The following is an 18,573-nucleotide window of genomic DNA, read 5'->3' as shown; positions in this document are numbered from 1 at the left end:
CAGGAAGTAAATCCACACGCCCCAGCCCTACGTCATCGTTAGATCACAGAGTTTCTAAACCCAGAGGCGCAACATCACGAGACTTCCGGGAACGCTTGCGAAATAGACCAGTCCGGGGTTTGAGAAGTCAATGAGAGAAGTGAACAATTCTTTCTTAGTTGTTAAATTTCTCGAAATCGAAAAAAGCACCACCTAGATTCCACCCAATGACTTAAGTAGTTGAACATGTTATTACTCCAACCTCGTGAAAGTAACCTTATATAGTGGCACATGCGCAGTTCTTCGCGACCCGATGGCAGGCAAAGTCGCCATGACAATTTCAGGGTGCGTTCGTAAATTAATTTCGGATATCTTCTCCTTTCTCTCGTCTGAGTGTGCCAGAGCGCAGAATATGCATTTATGAATGCACAACACCAGTTGAATATGACAGGTGTCAGTAAAGGTTGGAAAAAAACGGAGTTTAACTGGTGCTAGAAGCACAGTTAGTCGCTACCTCCCAAGATAAAATGAAAACAGCCTATCTCTGCTAGGGCGAGTAAAATGATCAGAATGATGTGTTCTCTCATTTTTGTCAGGAAGTAGCTAGCAAACTAGCCAATTTAAGCCAGTTAACTTGGGTGCTTGACTGCCGTTGTGTGGACAGAACGCTCGGATCAACTCCGTTAGAGCGTCCAGTCTGCGCTCTGAACGCTCCTGGAGCGAATCGCTCTGAATTTATGAACAGACAATCTGACGATTCTGAATTTACGAACGACAGGAGCGCACTCGAGAGGGATTTTACGAACACACCCTTAGTCTATCTTCATAATTTAATGTCTTTGGTTAGATCATACGTGGTGTCACCACATTTCCAAACTGTCTACGAGCGGCATCTACCGGATTTATACCGTGCATGCATAAATAATGGCTTCCATGCAATGTTGTATGGGAGAGGGCGCAAAAGAGCGATCCTGTTTATTCCGACTCGCTTGCTAACACACAAACCCAATCAGAGATAAACCCAGGGTCGTTACACTATTTTACCCTACGGATTATTTATTAGCTAATTTCGTTATAATAGGCATAGGCCTATTTGGCTACATTAGCCAAACTCAGTCTAATGATTGGTTATTTGATACAAATATTAAAAAGAATAATAAACAGGGTTGTTTTTGTTTATATTTCCATAGAAAAGATAACTCAGAGGACCTATCATCTGTCAAAGTGACATCTAAAATGAACTTCTGCAGAATAAAATATAAGCGGGGCAGCAACTGGTTTTACCCAGAGGTGGCAGAACTCCTCCAGCAGTGGTCAGATGAGTCGGTCCAACTAGAGCTGGAGAGTTTCCTCAGAAATCAACATGTTTTCAACCGAATAGCGGGCGTCCTGTGAGAGAAAGGCATCTATCACACCGGCGACCAGTGCAGGGAGAATATCAAAAGGATTCAACTGGAGTACCGCCGCATCAAGATCAATCACAAGATGATGCGCGGCGGGAGGTCGTGGAAGTCTTGTAATGTAATGTACCGGGTTTTAGCGAACCAACCCGGCCATAGTCTACTCCTCTTTGGGCAGTACTGTTATAGCCCACCAGGTCATCCAGAGCTCCCCAAGTGGGGCAGGCGCATACCTCCATGGTCTGCCAGGTGGTGTCATGCCCTGGCCATAGAGAGGCTTTTATTCTCTATTTTGGTTAGGCCAGGGTGTGACTAGGGTGGGCATTCTAGTTTCTTTATTTCTATGTTTTCTGTTTCTATGTTTTGGCCGGGTATGGTTCTCAATCAGGGACAGCTGTCTATCGTTAGCCTGTTTTTCCACCTTAGTTGTGGGTAGTTGACTTTGTTAGTGGCCTGTATAGCCCTAGTAAGCTTCATGTTCGTTTTTGTTGTGTCTTGTTTTTGTTGGCGACATTCATAATAAAAAGAAATGTATGCTCACCACGCAGCACCTTGGTCCGGTCATTTCCTTGACGACGTTCATGACAGAACTATCCACCACAAACGGACCAAGCAGCGTGTCCGGGAGGAGCAGCGTTTTCTGGAGGAATGGACATGGGAGGAGATCTTGGAAGGCAAGGGACGCTGGGCAAAGGCTGGAGAGTATCGACGTCAAAGGGGGGAGATAGAAGCGGTGAAAGCAGTGGCGACAATACGAGGAGTTGGCACAGCGGAGCAGGCAAGAGAGGCAGCCCCCCCCAAAAAAATTGGGTGAGCAAACGTGGAGATTGGCTGAGTCAGGTTGGAGACCTGAGCCAACTCCTCGTGCTTACCGTAGGGAGCGTGGTACTGGTCAGGCACCGTGTTATACGGTGGAGCGCACAGTGTCTCCAGTGCGTATTCACAGCCTGGTGCACTACATTCCAGCTCCCCGCATCGGCCGGGCTAGAGTGGGCATCCAGCAAGGACAGATGGTGCCAGCTCAGCGCATCTGGCCGCCAGTGCTTCTCTATGGTCCAGGATGTCCTGCGCCGCCTCTGCGCACTGTGTCTCCGGTGCGTCTGTGCAGGCTCTATGCTCGAGACCTCCTGTGCGCCTCCACGGCCCAGTGTATCCTGTGCCTGCTCCAAGAACCAAGCCTCCAGTATGTCTCCCCAGCCTGGTGAGTCCTGTGCCTTCTCCCAGAACCAGGCCTCCTGTATGTCTCCCCAGCCTGGTAAGCCCTGTGGCAGCTCCACGCACCAGGCTGCCTATACGTCTCCTCACTCCAGTGAGGATCCATGGCATGAAGCCTCCGGTGATGATCCATGGCACGAAGCCTCCAGGGATGATCCATGGCACGAAGCTTCCAGTGATGATCCATGGCACGAAGCCTCCAGTGATGATCCATGGCACGAAGCCTCCAGTGATGATCCAGGGCACGAAGCCTCCAGTGATGATCATTGGCACGAAGCCTCCAGTGATGATCCATGGCACGAAGCCTCCAGTGATGATCCATGGCACGAAGCCTCCAGTGATGATCCAGGGCACGAAGCCTCCAGTGATGATCCAGGGCACGAAGCCTCCAGTGATGATCATTGGCACGAAGCCTCCAGTGATGATCCATGGCACGAAGCCTCCAGCATTGATCCGCGGTCCGGAGCCTCCAACGGCGGTCCCCCGGTCCGGAGCCTCCAGCGACGGTCCCCCGGTCCGGAGCCTCCAGCGACAGCCTCCAGTCCGGAGCCTCCAGCGATGGCCTCCAGTCCGGAGACTGCAGCGAGGGTCCCCAGTCCTGGGCTTGCATCGAGGGTCCCCAGTCCGGGGCCTGCAGCGAGGGTCCCCAGTCCAGAGGCTCCACCTAAGTGGGGGGAGCCAGAGGTGGAGCGGGGTCTGCGTCCCGCACCGGAGCCGCCACCGAAGTACATGCCCACCCGGACCCTCCCCTATAGAGTCAGGTTCTGCGGCCGGAGTCCGCACCTTTGGGGGGGGGGGGGGGGGGGGGTACTGTCACGCCCTGGCCATCTCTATTTTGGTTAGGCCAGGGTGTGACTAGGGTGGGCATTCTAGTTTCTTTATTTTGGCCGGGTATGGTTCTCAATCAGGGACACCTGTCTATTGTTGTCTCTGATTGGGAAGCCTGTTTTTCCACCTTAGTGGTGGGTAGTTTACTTTGTTAGTGGCCTGTATAGCCTAAGTAAGCTTCACGTTCGTTTTTTTTGTTTCTTGTTTTTGTTGTCGACATTCATAATAAAAAGAAATGTAGGCTCACCACGCTGCACCTTGGTCCGGTCATTTCCCTGACGACGTTCGTGGCGGGTTCTTCTTTGGTCTTTTTGGTCATCTGCCCAGGCTGAGGGAGCTGCTGGAGATAAATTGCGAGGATGCAGAGTCTGAGAATTGACTGCTGAACTCTGATGCTGCGCACCCAGAGATGCTGTACCATATTGGGTTTGGAGATGAGCATGACACCAATGGGAAGTCTGCCGGACTGGGTCAAGAGGGCTCAGTCGAGATGGTGTGAGAAGAGTGTATGCCGAGCGCGCGATTCTCTACTTCAGGTTGGCTAAAACAGCAGATGAGGTTGATTGGCCTAATCTCCTGTATTATTTTGCATGGATATTCATTCAGAAATGTTATCGGAAGTTAGGGTAGAGGCAACTTTTATTTTTAGCCCCAACACTTTCATAAGGAGATGGCACATGGGTATATGCTCCTAAAAACCAATGAGGATATGGGAGAGGTGGGACTTGCAGCGCATCAAGCGTCACAGATAGAACCAAGTTCTAATTTAGTGCCTGGCTACGCAGTGGGTCATTGTGGGTGCATTGTGGGTGCAAAGATTGAATAACATGTATGTGTACATTTATTTTGTAACATGCTGACCACACTGCTCATGTCGTGTTACATGTTATTCAATCATTGCTCCCATACTGCTCTCGCGCTTCAACAAGTGTCTGCGTAGCGTGGTTCTATTTGTGATAATTTGTGACACTTGACATGCTGCAAGTCCTACCTCTCCCATCTCCTCATTGGTTTTAGGAGCATATATCCATCCACATGTCGGATTGAAAGATGAACTGAGGTCCTCACTCCAATCCAGTTGGGAGTGGTAATGCGCCTTAATGTTGGTTGCCAACTGCCATATAAATGTCGAAAGAATAAGAAGAAGCCTAAAGGAGGAGAGATTACTAGAAACATACTCGGTTGACCCTTTTATCTATGGATTAATTGTCGGAGTAGAGGACCTTGTGCATTTCAGGTAAAATAACAACCCAATGTTTATAGCCCAGGACAAATTAGCTAGCAACAGCAAGCCTACCCTAGTAATAGCTGTATTATTGTACAATTCAATGGTGATGTTTCAAGGCTGTACGAACTGGACTTTGTTATTGTATAAACACACCACATAATTAACCTTTTTTTTCTTTTCTTTCTTAGGGGGTAGATCAGCCTTAATATTGCAGATAGATTGTAGCTTCAATACTCGTAATTGTCTGCATCATTTCCAATCCCCCGTATATTTTTGGGTAAATATCTACAGTGCATTCGGAAAATATTCAGACACCTTCACTTTTTCAACATTTTGATACATTACAGCCTTATTCTAAAATTCATTCAATTGCTTTTTTCCTTCATTAATCTACACAGATACCTAATAATGACAAAGAACAAACTGTTTTTTAGAAATGTTTGTGTCACGCCCTGGCCATAGAGAGGCTTTTATTCTCTATTTTGGTTAGGCCAGGGTGTGACTAGGGTGGGCATTCTATGTTCATTTTTTATGTTTTGTATTTCTTTGTTGTTTGGCCGGGTGTGGTTCTCAATCAGAGGCAGCTGTCTGTTGTTGTCTCTGATTGAGAACCATACTTAGGTAGCTTTTTCCCACATGGGTTTTGTGGGTAGTTATTTTTTGTTTAGTGTTTTTCACCTTCCAGGACTGTTTCGGTTATTCCCCTTGTTATTTTTGTATTTAGTGTTCAGTATCAATAAACAAACATGAACACGTACCATGCTGCACCTTGGTCCTCACCTTCTTCCACCAACAGCCGTTACAGTTTGCTAATGTATTAAAATAAAAAAACTGAAATATCACAATTACGTAAGTATTCAGACCCTTTACTCAATACATTTTTTCACTTTTCCTTTCTGTTCTCTCCATTCCTTCCCCCTGTCTCAGGTATGAGTTGCACACCATTATAGATGAGGTGTACATGCTGATGGTGTTTGAAGAGACAGCCACCTTCCACAGCGTCCTTAGTATGGAGAGGTATCACACACACACACACGCACACACACACACACACACACACACACACACACACACACACACACACACACACACACACACACACACACACACACACACATACACACACACACACACACACACACACACACACACACACACACACACACACACACACACACACACACACACACACACACACACACAAGCCCTTCCTATTGAATATACATTAACAATGGTGTGCTTGCATCTTGCCGGACCACCAGAGAACACATGTGATGTGGGGGATCAGCAAGGTAAGAGTCCAAAGTGAGTGTGTATGCGTGCGTGTGCCTGCACATGCATCCGGAAAGTATGCAGACTCCTTGACTTTTTTCACATTCTATTACATTACAGCCTGGATTACATCGTTTTTGGCCCCTCATTATACTACACACAACTGTATTAAAAATAAAAAAACTGAAATATCACATATACATAAATATTCAGACCTTTTAATCAGTACTTTGATGAAGCACCTTTGGCAGTGATTACAGCCTCGATTCTTATTGGGTATGATGCTACAAGCTTGGCACACCTGTATTTGGGGAGCTTCTCCCATTCTTCTCCGCAGATCCTCTCAAGCTCTGTCAGGTTGGATGGGGAGCGTCGCTGCACAGCTATTTTCAGGTCTCCAGAGATTTTCGATCGGGTTCAAGTCCTTGCTCTGGCTCAGCCACTCAAGGACATTCAGAGACTTGTCTCGAAGCCACTCCCGCGTTGTCTTGGCTGTGTGAATAGGATTGTTGTCTTGTTGGATGGTGAAACTTCGGCCCCAGTCGGAGGTCCTGAGCGGTCTGGAACAGGTTTTCATCAAGGATCTCTGTACTTTGCTCCTCTCATCTCTCCCTCGATCCTGACTAGTCTCCCAGTTCCTGCCCCTGAAAAACATCCCCGCGGCATTTTGCTGCCACCACCATGCTATACTGTAGGGATAGTGCCAGGTTTCCTCCAGACGTGACGCTTGACATTCAGGCCAAATCTAGGTTTTATCAGACCAGAGAATCTTGTTTCTCATGGTCTGAGAGTCCTTTGGGTGCCTTTTGGCAAACTCCAAGGGGGCTGTCATGTGCCTTTTACTGAAGAGTGGCTTCCTTCTGGCCACTGTACCATAAAGGCCTGATTGGTAGAGTGCTGCATAGATGGTTGTCCTTCTGGAACATTCTCCCATCTCCACAGAGGAACCTGGAGCTCTGTCAGAGTGACCCCCTCCCTGACCAAGACCCTTCTCCCTCGATTGCTCAGTTTGGCCGGGCGGCCAGCTCTAGGAAGAGTTTTGGTGGTTCCAAACTTCTTACATTTAAGAATGATGGAGGTCACTGTGTTCTTGGGGACCTTCAATGCTGCAGAAATGTTTTGGTACCCTTCTCTAGATCTGTGCCTCGACACAATCCTGTCTCGGACCTCTACGGACAATTCCTTCGACCTCATGGCTTGGTTTTTGCTCTGACATGCACTGTCAACTGTGGGACCTTATATTGACAGGTGTGTGACAGATGGACATCAATCAAGGATGATCAATGGAAACAGGATGCACCTGAGCTCAATTTCGATTCTCATAGCAAAGGGTCTGAATACTTATGTAAGGTATTTCTGTTTTGTTTTTTTCCTAATAAATTTGCAAGCATTTTTTAAAACATGTTTTTGCTTTGTCATTTGGTCTTATGTGTAGATTGATGAGGAAAAGTTTGGACACCTACTCATTCCAGGGGTTTTCTTTATTTTTGCTATTTTCTTCATTGTAGAATAATAGTGAAGACATCAAAACTATGAAATAACACATATGGAATCACCCTTGAATGACTAGGTGTGTCCAAATGTTTGACTGGTACTGTATATATACAGTGGCAAGAAAAACCCTTTGGAAATACCTGGTCATTCAAGGGTGATTCCATATGTGTTATTTCATAGTTTTGATGTCTTCACTATTATTCTTGGATTTAATAACTAGTTGACCCTCCTTTGGCAGAAATAACCTCAACCAAACGTTTTCTGTAGTTGCAGATCAGACCTGCACAACGTTCAGGAGGAATTTTGGACCACTCCTCTTTACAAAACTGTTTCAGTTCAGCAATATTCTTGGGATGTCTGGTATGAACTGCTCTCTTGAGGTCATGCCACAGCATCTCAATCAGGTTGAGGTCAGGACTCTGGCTTATTTTCTTCTGTTGAAGCCATTCTGCTGTTGATTTACTTCTGTGTTTTGGGTCGTTGTCCTGTTGCATCACCCAACTTCTGTTGAGCTTCAATTTGCAGACAGATAGCCTAACATTGTCCTGCAAAGTGTCTTGATACACATGGGAATTCATTTTCCCGTTGACGATAGCAAGCTTTCTAGACCCTGAGGCAGCAAAGCAGCCACAAACCATGACGCTCCCTCCACCATACTTTACGGTTGGGATGATGTTTTGATGTTGGTGTGCTGTGCCTTTTTTACTCCACACATAGTGTTGTGTGTTCCTTCCAAGCAACTCAACTGTAGTTTCATCTGTCCACAGAATATTTGGCCAGTATCACTGTGGAACATCCAGGTGCACTTTTGCAAACTTCAGACGTGCATGATGTCATATCCTGCATTTAATCGATTGGTTGCTTACTGTGTAATCTGCATTGCCATTGGCTAGTTATGACTGACTGGTTAATCACTTTGTTTTTGGACAGCAGTGGCTTATTCCATGGTGTTCTTCCATGAACACCATTCTTGTTTAGTGTTTTATGTAACGTAGACTCGTCAACAGAGATGTTAGCATGTTCCAGAGATTTCTGTAAGTCTTTAGTTGATTCTTCTTAACCTCGTTGAGCATTCTGCACTGTGCTCTTGCAGTCATCTGTGCAGGACGGCACTCCTGCTGAACTTTCTCAATTTTTAGACAATAATTGTCTTACCGTGGACTTTTTAGAGAGACTTTTGTAACCCTTTCCAGCTTTATGCAAGTCAACAATTCTTAATCTTAGGTCTTCTGAGATCTCTTTTGTTCGAGGCATGGTTCACATCAGGCAATGCCTCTCATGAATAGCAAACTCAAATTTTGAGAGTGTTTTTTTATAGGGCAAGGCAGCTCTAACCAACATCTCCATTCTCATCTCATTGATTGGACTCCAGGTTGGCTGACTCCTCACTCTAATTAGCTTTTGGAGAAGTCATTAACCTAGGGGTTTACATATTTTTCCCAACCTACACTGTGAATGTTTCAACGACATATTCGGCTTTTGCATCACTATCTCTAGCTATCAGTAGCTAAGAGGGAAAAACATCTAGGTAGCTAACTTGATTATTTTTACAGTAAAATAAGCATTGGATTGGAGTAAATATGGGCGAGTGTTTCCTTCCACCATATTTTTAATTTACCATGTGGTAAATTAGTGTATAGACCAATAAGAGTTCCAAACCTTTCTGCCAATAACAGAAAATGTTCTCTTTTCCCCTCCACACTCAGACCACTCCCAGACATTCCTTGCAAAATTGTTGCATGAGAAATTGCCCTTCGCAAAGAAGCTATTTTGGTTTCTTTTTGACCATTTTAATTGAAAACCATCACAGTAAGGTACTTAATGGTTACCCAGAAAATATTTGATATTGAGATAAAAACGGTTGCATTGGACCTTTAAACCTATCCCAACCTTAGCTCCAGGGAAACAAGGCCATACAGCCATAGGGTTCTCATTTGAACAATTGACTGGGGCCAACATGTACGACCAAAGATATTTGGAACTAACCCAAGATAGACCAGAGCCTGTAATTTCCAATGGGAGCAAATTAATCATAATGGGCAGAAACAAGCAAGGAGGTGGGCAGAGCCAAGCATGAGCTAGTGAGATTCTATTGGCGCGTTCTAGCATTTATTTGCATATTTCCATTCGGGAATGCCTACTCTTTGAAGTGCACGCACATGTGCAATAACTAAATTCGCCGTTGCACTCTATCCACAGATAGAACAATGAGGTAGATAATTGCACTGGATATATAAATGTGAAGCATCCGCTTGGCTTTTCCACAAGCCAAATGTCCGGCAGTGGGAGAAGATGGAACAACATGGATTTTGACTAATTGTCTGCTAATCTTTTTAACGATGAAATACTTAATCTCAATACAGTTTTCTGTTCCCAAAAATTTTAATATTTTACGAACAGAGTGGACAAATTTTTATCAACTTTACCCATTGCTTAAGTTTTTTTTTAAATTGAAGGATGCAAATTTCTGTTTGAAAAAGCTAGCCTTTGCTTTCCTAACTGCCTGTGTATATTATTTGTTCCTAACATCCCTGAAAAGTTTCATATCGCGGGGGCTATTCGATGCTTGTGCAGTACGCCACAGGATGTTTTTGTGCTGGTCAAGGGCAGTCAGGTCTGGAGTGAACCAAGGGCTATATCTGTTCCTAGTTCTACATTTTTTAAATGGGGCATGCTTATTTAAGATGGTGAGGAAAGCACTTTTAAAGAATAACCAGGTATCCTCTACTGATGGAATGAGGTCATTATCTTTCCAGGATACCCGGGCCAGGTCGATTAGAAAGGCCTTCTCGCTGAAGTGTTTTAGGGAGCATTTGACTGCCATTACGGACGTAGGCAATGAGGCAGTGATCGCTGAGATCCTGGTTGAAGACAGCAAAGTTGTATTTAGAGGACAGGTTGGTCAGGAAGATATCTATGAGGGTGCCCAAATTTACAGATTTGGGGTTGTACCTGGTAGGTACCATGATAATTTGGGTGAGATTGAGGTCATCTAGTTTAGATTGTAGGACAGCCGGGGTGTTAAGCATATCCCAGTTTAGGTCACATAACAGTACGAACTCTGAAGATAAATGGGGGGCAATTAATTCACATATGGTGTCCAATTAATTCACATATGGTGTCCAGGGCACAGCTGGGGGCTGAGGGGGGCCTGTAACAAGCGGCAACAGTGAGAGACTTATTTCTGGAAAGGTGGATTTTTAAAAGTAGAAGCTCGAACTGTATGGGCTCAGACCTGGATAGCATGACAGAAATCTGCAAGCTGTCTCTGCAGTAGATTGCAACTCCACCTCCTTTGGCAGTTCTGTTTTGGCGGAAAATGTATACACATGCATAGAGACATTTTTCAGCTATGATTTTACCACTCCAGAATGGATATGACAATGGGTCCAGCACAGGAAGTAAGACACCCTTACAGCAATCTACTTTTTGATCTTCTTGACTTCTCATCTGGTAAACTGCTACTGTGTGTATAGAAAAGAGCCCCAATTAGGGGTTAGTGTACTCCAGTAAAAAAGGGCTGGTTTAGATTAAAAACTATTGCCTTGTGTCCCCGTTCATAGGGGCATGAGAGACTTGTCACTGGTAGAATTGAGTTGGCACTTTATTGGCCCAAACACCCACAGACCCACAAGGTTGAGGTTACTCATGGACAGTAATTAGTAAAAAAAAAAACATTGTTGCATTGATGCATTGTGTCTTCTAACTGTCCACGAATAGGATCCAAAGTGTTAGGAAATATTTGTTCCCATAAATATTTGTTCCCATAAATCTGGCACTTTAGTCAGACTGCCAGACTGTGCACCACAGAGCCAATCAGGAGAGAATACATGAAAGTCAAGGGGTGTGTCTGTGCCTTTTGGATTACTCTCTCTTTACAGAGTACCCCTGTGGTTCAAGTCAATAGCTACCCTTCCCCTTTCAGTCTGCTCTGCGCATGTCTGAAAGTGACAGAGCCAGCAGCCAAGAGAGTTTTTCACAGTATGTCATGTAAAATGCTAATATGTATTAGATCCAGTGCAATAGACTAAGACCTGAATTTGAATGCAGCGTGTTCCGATTCCTCCTTCTCTTTCTGTCCAGCAGGGTCAACCAAAAACACTTGGCCTGATGGTTCATGCAGAAACTGGGGAAGCAATATAGAAATGTATTGATCCCTTAAATGATTTTACTATTAAATGACCCATATCACAATCCTCATACCTCTTCACAAAAATGTACCTAAATCAATTTTGGAAAAAGGAATTCACTCACAAAAGACGTAGGAATTTATTTTTCCAGTTAGAAATAGTAGGCCATGCATCAAATAACTATTTTCATCAGAAAAACGAACCCTCAAATGCACTATTGCATTTTGTAAGTTGTCTGCAGGTGGCTTGTTGTGAATGCACTCAAATATCAAGTCATTATCAGGTTATGTAAACTGTCTTAATGTACAGTATATGAAAGTGATGCTATGAAAAGGATTCTTTCACATCATCAAGCTCACGCTGACTGACAAATCACAGCCTATTACTGTGATTAAAATGAGCATATGAAACATTGTTTTTCATTAGGCCTACCTGTCGTCTTCCTTTAAGCACCTCTGTTCGAACATCTCTCATGTCCTTGATCCATACCACATACAGCCATTTGCGGATCTTTTCAGTTTACATGTGACAGATAGTTATTGCAAGGCTGGAACATCCCAAAATAATGTTTTATAACACCCATATAAAATGAAGTCCATGCAAGCTTACATATTTAAGTCTTATAGCATGAGATGAAAGTAGACAAACAGAGTGTATAGGTATTCTGAACCTTTTTTGAGGTCAGTAGGTCACATGACCAAGGAGGTATTGAAATGTTAAATGTAGAGAAATTAATGTAAAATCATGTGAGATGAAAATGGACAAACTAAAGGGTGTGCAATATAGAAGGGTAGTCAGTGGACATTCTGAACCTTGTTTGAAGTCATAGGTCGTATGACCAATGAGCTATTGAAAAAAAAAATGTAAATACATAATTTAAAATAGTGCAAGATTTAAATTGACAAAAAAGGTGTGCAATGTCTGTCTATGCCATCGGGTTAGCTGTAACCAGTTTTGAAAGTTTTAGGAGTAATGGTTAAAGAGCTATTGAAATTTAAACATTTTGATTTGTCACTATTTTGACAGTCCCTATCTGCTGTTGGTGAACTTTAGGAAAACTATAGGCGAATATCCAACCTGAAACTGTTTTTACCTCGGTGTAATGAACGTGTAGGAGTCGGGACGAGAGGGAGAGGCAGGCAGCGTTTCTCAGCCAGTCTAAATCATGAATCAGTTGGCATACTTTTTATGGATATATACAAAGAAATGCCAATTGAAAAAAGGTCAAACGAAACAAAGTGCAGCTAGTTTGCAGTCTTTCCAGCTTCAGTTTGAAGTTATTGTATTAGCTGTGTTGTTGGCTAGCTCCTCTGGACAACAGTGTCCTAACGAGAGAGCACATTTTCTATGCCAGGTGAAATACCGCCTCATTAGCTCATTGTTATGTATCCAAATAAACGTCACTAGAAAAAAGCTTAAACAAATGCAGCTACTGTTGTTATTATTTCTGCATTGTTTGACGTGACTAAGTTAGCAGTAGTTTGCTAGCTAGCAAGCAAAGGATAAGAATGCTGCTAGCCAGTATGGCAATGGAACATTTAGAACGAACGACTGGATACAGAACAAAACAATACTGAACTAACGTTACTGGGTTGCGTCTCTGGCAAACAAACTAATAGAACCCATTATTTGTTTCGGGACTATATCTTGTATAACTTTTTACATTAAAATATGTCAATCATTATTTGAAGATGTTGGTAACCCGTTAAAAGTGGTAATGCCCTCGAAGCCAGTGTTTGGAGGATATATTGGTACGGTTTGCTGGCCATCGACTTTGTCTCGGCCTAAAAACGTGGTTCCAATATATCCTCCAAACACCAGTATCTCGGGCATTATCACGTAAGTAAACAGAGTAGCGCTGTTTAACCTCTCTGGGATATGTGGGACGATAGCGTCCCACCTCGCCAACAGCCAGTGAAAGTGCACGGCGACAAAAATCTCAAAATTAAAATTCCTCAAGTATACAAGTATTTTATACCATTTTAAAGATAGAATTATCGTTAATCCAGCCACAGTGTCTGATTTCAAAAATGCTTTACAGCGAAAGCACCACAAATGATTATGTTAGGTCACCACCAACTCACAGAAAAACACAGCCATTTTTCCAGCCAAAGAGAGGAGTCACAAAAAGCACAAATAGAGATAAAATTACTCACTAACCTTTGATCTTCATCAGATGACACTCATAGGACTTCATGTTACACAATACATGTATGTTTTGTTCGCTAAAGTGCATATTTATATCAAAAAATCTCATTTTACATTGGCACGTTACGTTCAGTAGTTCTAAAACATGCCTTGATTGTGCAGAGAGCCACATCAATTCACAGAAACACTCATCATAAATGTTGATGAAAATACAAGTGTTATACATGGAATTAGAGATATACTTCTCCCTAATGCAACCACTTTGTCAGATTTCAAAATAACTTTACGGAAAAAGCAAACCATGCAATAATCAAGGTCCTGGAGTGATCCAGCCAGTCTCTAGATCTCAACCCTATAGAAAATCTTTGGAGGGAGTTGAAAGTCCGTGTTGCCCAGCAACAGACCTACAATGTGATTTTCTGGATTTTTTTTCTCATTTTGTCTGTCATAGTTGAAGTATACCTATGATGAAAATTACAGGCCTCTCTCATCTTTTTAAGTGGGAGAACTTGCACAATTGGTGGCTGACTAAATACTTTTTTGCCCCACTGTATAAACAACCTGAATATTGATATTCATTAGATTTTTCATGACGGTTTGGTGATTTAGAGAAATGAATTGTTATAACAAGAACATTTTCAACACCCAGCACTTGGGAAACATAGATCAGGGATGGCCAACCCTCCTGGAGAACAAGCAGGATTTTCATCCAGCCCTTAAAGAGATTGTTCACCCAAATTACAAAATGTTTGTGTCCTTACCTTGAAAGCAGTCTATAGACAAGGAGACTGAAATCTATGATTTGGTTACCCACTGCCATCAACCATTAGTATTTCCTGTGCAGAGCCTTGGTGTAGTGGTGACACTCCCTGGCACATTTCGCGTACAACTTTCCACCTGAGAACAGGGATCAATCCCTGCTTTCAGACTTCCACTGTTTCTTAGCATTTGCATGTCTCCCTATCTCATTTAATTACTGTCTGTCAAACCACCCCAAAAAAGATGTAAAAATAAATAAATAATATTATCGTACTTTAAATTTCATCCCCCAATAATTACAAAGTAACAAAGTCATTCAATTTTGAGTGTTCGTTTAATACACCTGACCTGTGTGTTTAATTTTATTTTTTTGTCATAGGCCTAAGCCATGTCAAAATTCATAGAAATGCAGGTAATTAGCTTTTAAACAGTAAGATTTTCCCCCGTCTAGGGGGTTGTAATAGGAGGCAATGACATTCACATTGCAAATCTCACTCCAAGCTTTCATCAAAAGTTGGCAGCCCTGTAACTGTATCTTTTATGTTTCTAAAGTTATTTTTTGGATAATAATTAAGTTGAGTGTTCAAGGTTTCCAAAACCGTATGGCAATCGGGCTACATTTTTTTTCGATATAGTGTTTCACACTCAGCTAATCAAAAGGGATGTGAAATTACTCCAATGTAGCATTGGAGTCATGAGAAAGGATACCCTCACCTATTACCTGACCATTCACCTTATGTATTACTGATCCCTCAAGTGACATCCAAATAAACAATAAACAAACCAAATGGCTCCTAGCCCCCCATGCATGCTTTCTGTCCCTATCACTAAAACTGAAACTGAAACTAATTAAATAAAAATGAAATATAAATATTTGTATAAAACTAATTAGAAACCAGCAAACTGAAACTAAACTGAATTCAAAATAAACATTGAAAAACTAATAGAAATAAAAACGAATATAAAAACACAAAACTACAATAAACTTGGCCCAGACATTATACATTTGGTTCGGGCCGGTTAGGGCCTGTTTTCTTCATCCATAACTAGGGTACGTGCAGGGCTCGGGTATCACTAAATTGATCAGTAGCATTTACAAGCTAAGCCATTTGCTCGTGCTCTGCTGTGCAGTCATATCTGACTAAGATCATAACATACTTCAACCTTGTCAAATATAAAAAAGGAAAGGTTATTTCATGGAAAATAAGAATGTTCTTGTCAGAGTTTAGAGTGACAAAGTATTTCACAGCAAACTGTCTCATCAATGAGCAGAGCAACCCAAGCTGAGTCGTTGCTATGGATTCTCAGAGCCGCCATAAGAAGAATACATGCAGATTACGCTGCTTGCAGGGAGCGAGTGACAGACCGAGAGGAGAAGTTAATGGAGGAAGTTAATACTGGTTTCGGGCAGGGCCTTAAATTTTGCAGAAGCAATTGTGCCAGGGTAGGGTAGGGGCTGAAAGTCGTGGACATGGGTAGGTCTCGGGCTTAAAAGTCATGCAGTCATTATATCTGGAGCACAATGGCTTTGAAAATCAGTAAGTATGAATTCAATAAGCAAAATAAGTGTTTGTGATGTCTTCTTCACTCTCCTCTTTCTCTCTTTCCTTCCTCAAGTGTCAGTGAATCGCGCTGGGTCTTCAGGCACATGGGCAATCAAGGCTGGTCCTGGTGGCTGGGACACAGGGAACCAGCGTGAACCAGAGTGCTTCCGACCTGTAGCCCCTATGAGGCAGAGGAAGCGTCCGGTGTTCAGGGAGAGGGGCTGGTGGGGGAGGTGGGGTCTGGGGGCCCCTGGACGAAGCTGTAGTCCGGTTCCTGAGCTGGCAGAGGCTCCTCTCCATGGAGGAGGCACGGCTGGAGAGGGAGGCGCAGGCCAAGGATAGGCGGGAGCAGCAGGAGGAAAGAAGGGCAGAGAAAGAGAGACAGCATGAGCTCCTTCTGTTTAGCAAGTTAAATGGGGCCCTGGTCACTGTCACACAGACTGCCCCCTACTGGCCCACTGTTTGCTCTTCCTGTCACTACAGACTCAACTGTATCCTCTGCCACTTCTGGACACAGCGCTCTACTTAATGCCCCTGCTACTTCATCAATCCCATTTGGCACTCCTGCCACAACTGCAGCACAACCACATTTATTTTTCACCTTTATTTAACCAGGTAGACCAGTTGAGAACAAGTTCTCATTTACAACTGCAACCTGGCCAAGATAAAGCAAAGCAGTGCGACACAAACAACACAGAGTTACGCATGGGATAAACAAACAGTCAATAACACAATAGAAAAGTATATTTACATTGTGTACAAATGTAGTAAGATTAGGGCGGTAAAGGCAATAAATAGGCCATAGTGGCGAAGTAATGACAATTTAGCAAATAAACACTGGAGTGATAGATGTGCAGAAGATGAATGTGCAAGTAAAGATACTGGGGTACAAAGGGGCAAAAAATAAATAATGAGGTAGTTGGGTGGGCTATTTACAGATGGGCTGTGTATAGGTGCAATGATCGGTAAGCTGCTCTTGACAGCTGATTCTTAAAGTTAGTGAGGGAGGTATAAGACTCCAGCTTCAGTGATTTTTCCAATTCGTTCTAGTCATTGGCAGCAGAGAACTGGAAGGAAAGGCGGCCAAAGGGGGAGTTGGGTTTGGATGATGACCTGTAAAATATACCTGCTGGAGCGCATGCTACGGGTGGGTGCTGCTATGGTGACCAGTGAGCTGAGATAAGGCGGGGCGAGGGCCAGCCAACGAGAGCATACAGGTTGCAGTGGTGGGTAGTATATGGGGCTTTGGTGACAAAACGGATGGCACTGTGATAAACTGCATCCATTTGCTGAGTAGAGTGTCGGAGGCTATTTTGTAAATGACATCGCCAAAGTCAAGGATCGCTCCGGGTTGGAGCGAGCCGGTCGCATCCGAAGCGCGGATGCGAGCCGGTCGCATCCGCGCTTCGGTCTGCAGGTTGTATAACTTTTTCATTACATTTCATTACATTTCATTATAGTACAACGGTCTGATTTGTCTAATCTTAGCAATTTCTTCTTAGCTAGCTACATAGTCGTCGTTGTATCAAAGATAATTGCGTAATTATCGTATTTCGTCGTCTCCTATCTGCCCAACACGTTCACCGTCTACCGTAGCACTGTAGTAACTATCACACTCAACTGAACGACTTGATTAGTGTAGTGTTAGCTAGCTACATAGTTGTCTTTGCTGTCTTCGTATCCAAGATAATTGTGTAGTTTAGAGTCTTAGAGTGATAATTGCGTTATTATCGTATTTCGTCGTCCTCCTATCTGCCTAGCAGCTAGCCAGCTAGCATACGTTCACCGGCCACCGTAGCACTGTAGTAACTATCACACTCAACTGAACGACTTGATTAGTGTAGTATTAGCTAGCTACATAGTTGTCTTTGCTGTCTTCGTATCCAAGATAATTGTGTAGTTTAGAGTGTGTAGTCTTAGAGTGATTATCTTAATTCACCGAGGTTAGCTAGCCAGATATTTTGTCGTCCTTAACGTAGGAGACACTCCTAGCTAGCCAACAGCCAGCCAACGTCTACTGAATAGAACTTTCGCATTCCGGTCGCATTCCGCTTCGCTCCACAGGTAGTATCACATTTTCATTTCATTTCATTACAGTCCCAACGGTGTGATTTGTTTGATCGTAGCTAGCTACATAGCTAGCTACATAGCCGTCTTTGTTTCAAAGATAATTGTGTAGTCTAGAGCGATTTTCTAGGTTAGCTAGCCAGCTATTGTCGTTCTCCTAACGCAACGTAACGTAACCAACACTGCTAGTTAGCCAGCTAGCTCCCGAAAAGCAGCATTGTAGAAACTTCACACTCAACGGTGCGACTTGACTAGGGTAGTGTCAACAACGCAGCTAGCCTACCCCAGCAGTACTGTATCATTTTAATCATTTTAGTCAATTAGATTCTTGCTACGTAAGCTTAACTTTCTGAACATTCGAGACGTGTAGTCCACTTGTCATTCCAATCTCCTCTGCATTAGCGTAGCCTCTTCTCTAGCCTGTCAACTATGTGTCTGTCTATCCCTGTTCTCTCCTCTCTGCACAGACCATACAAACGCTCCACACCGCATGGCCGCGGCCACCTAAT

This window comes from Oncorhynchus nerka, linkage group LG25, assembly GCF_034236695.1.
Source record: "Oncorhynchus nerka isolate Pitt River linkage group LG25, Oner_Uvic_2.0, whole genome shotgun sequence".
NCBI classification, from domain to species: Eukaryota; Metazoa; Chordata; class Actinopteri; order Salmoniformes; family Salmonidae; genus Oncorhynchus; species Oncorhynchus nerka.
The sequence above is the reverse complement of the archived record's forward strand: the minus strand, read 5'-3'. Positions refer to the sequence as shown.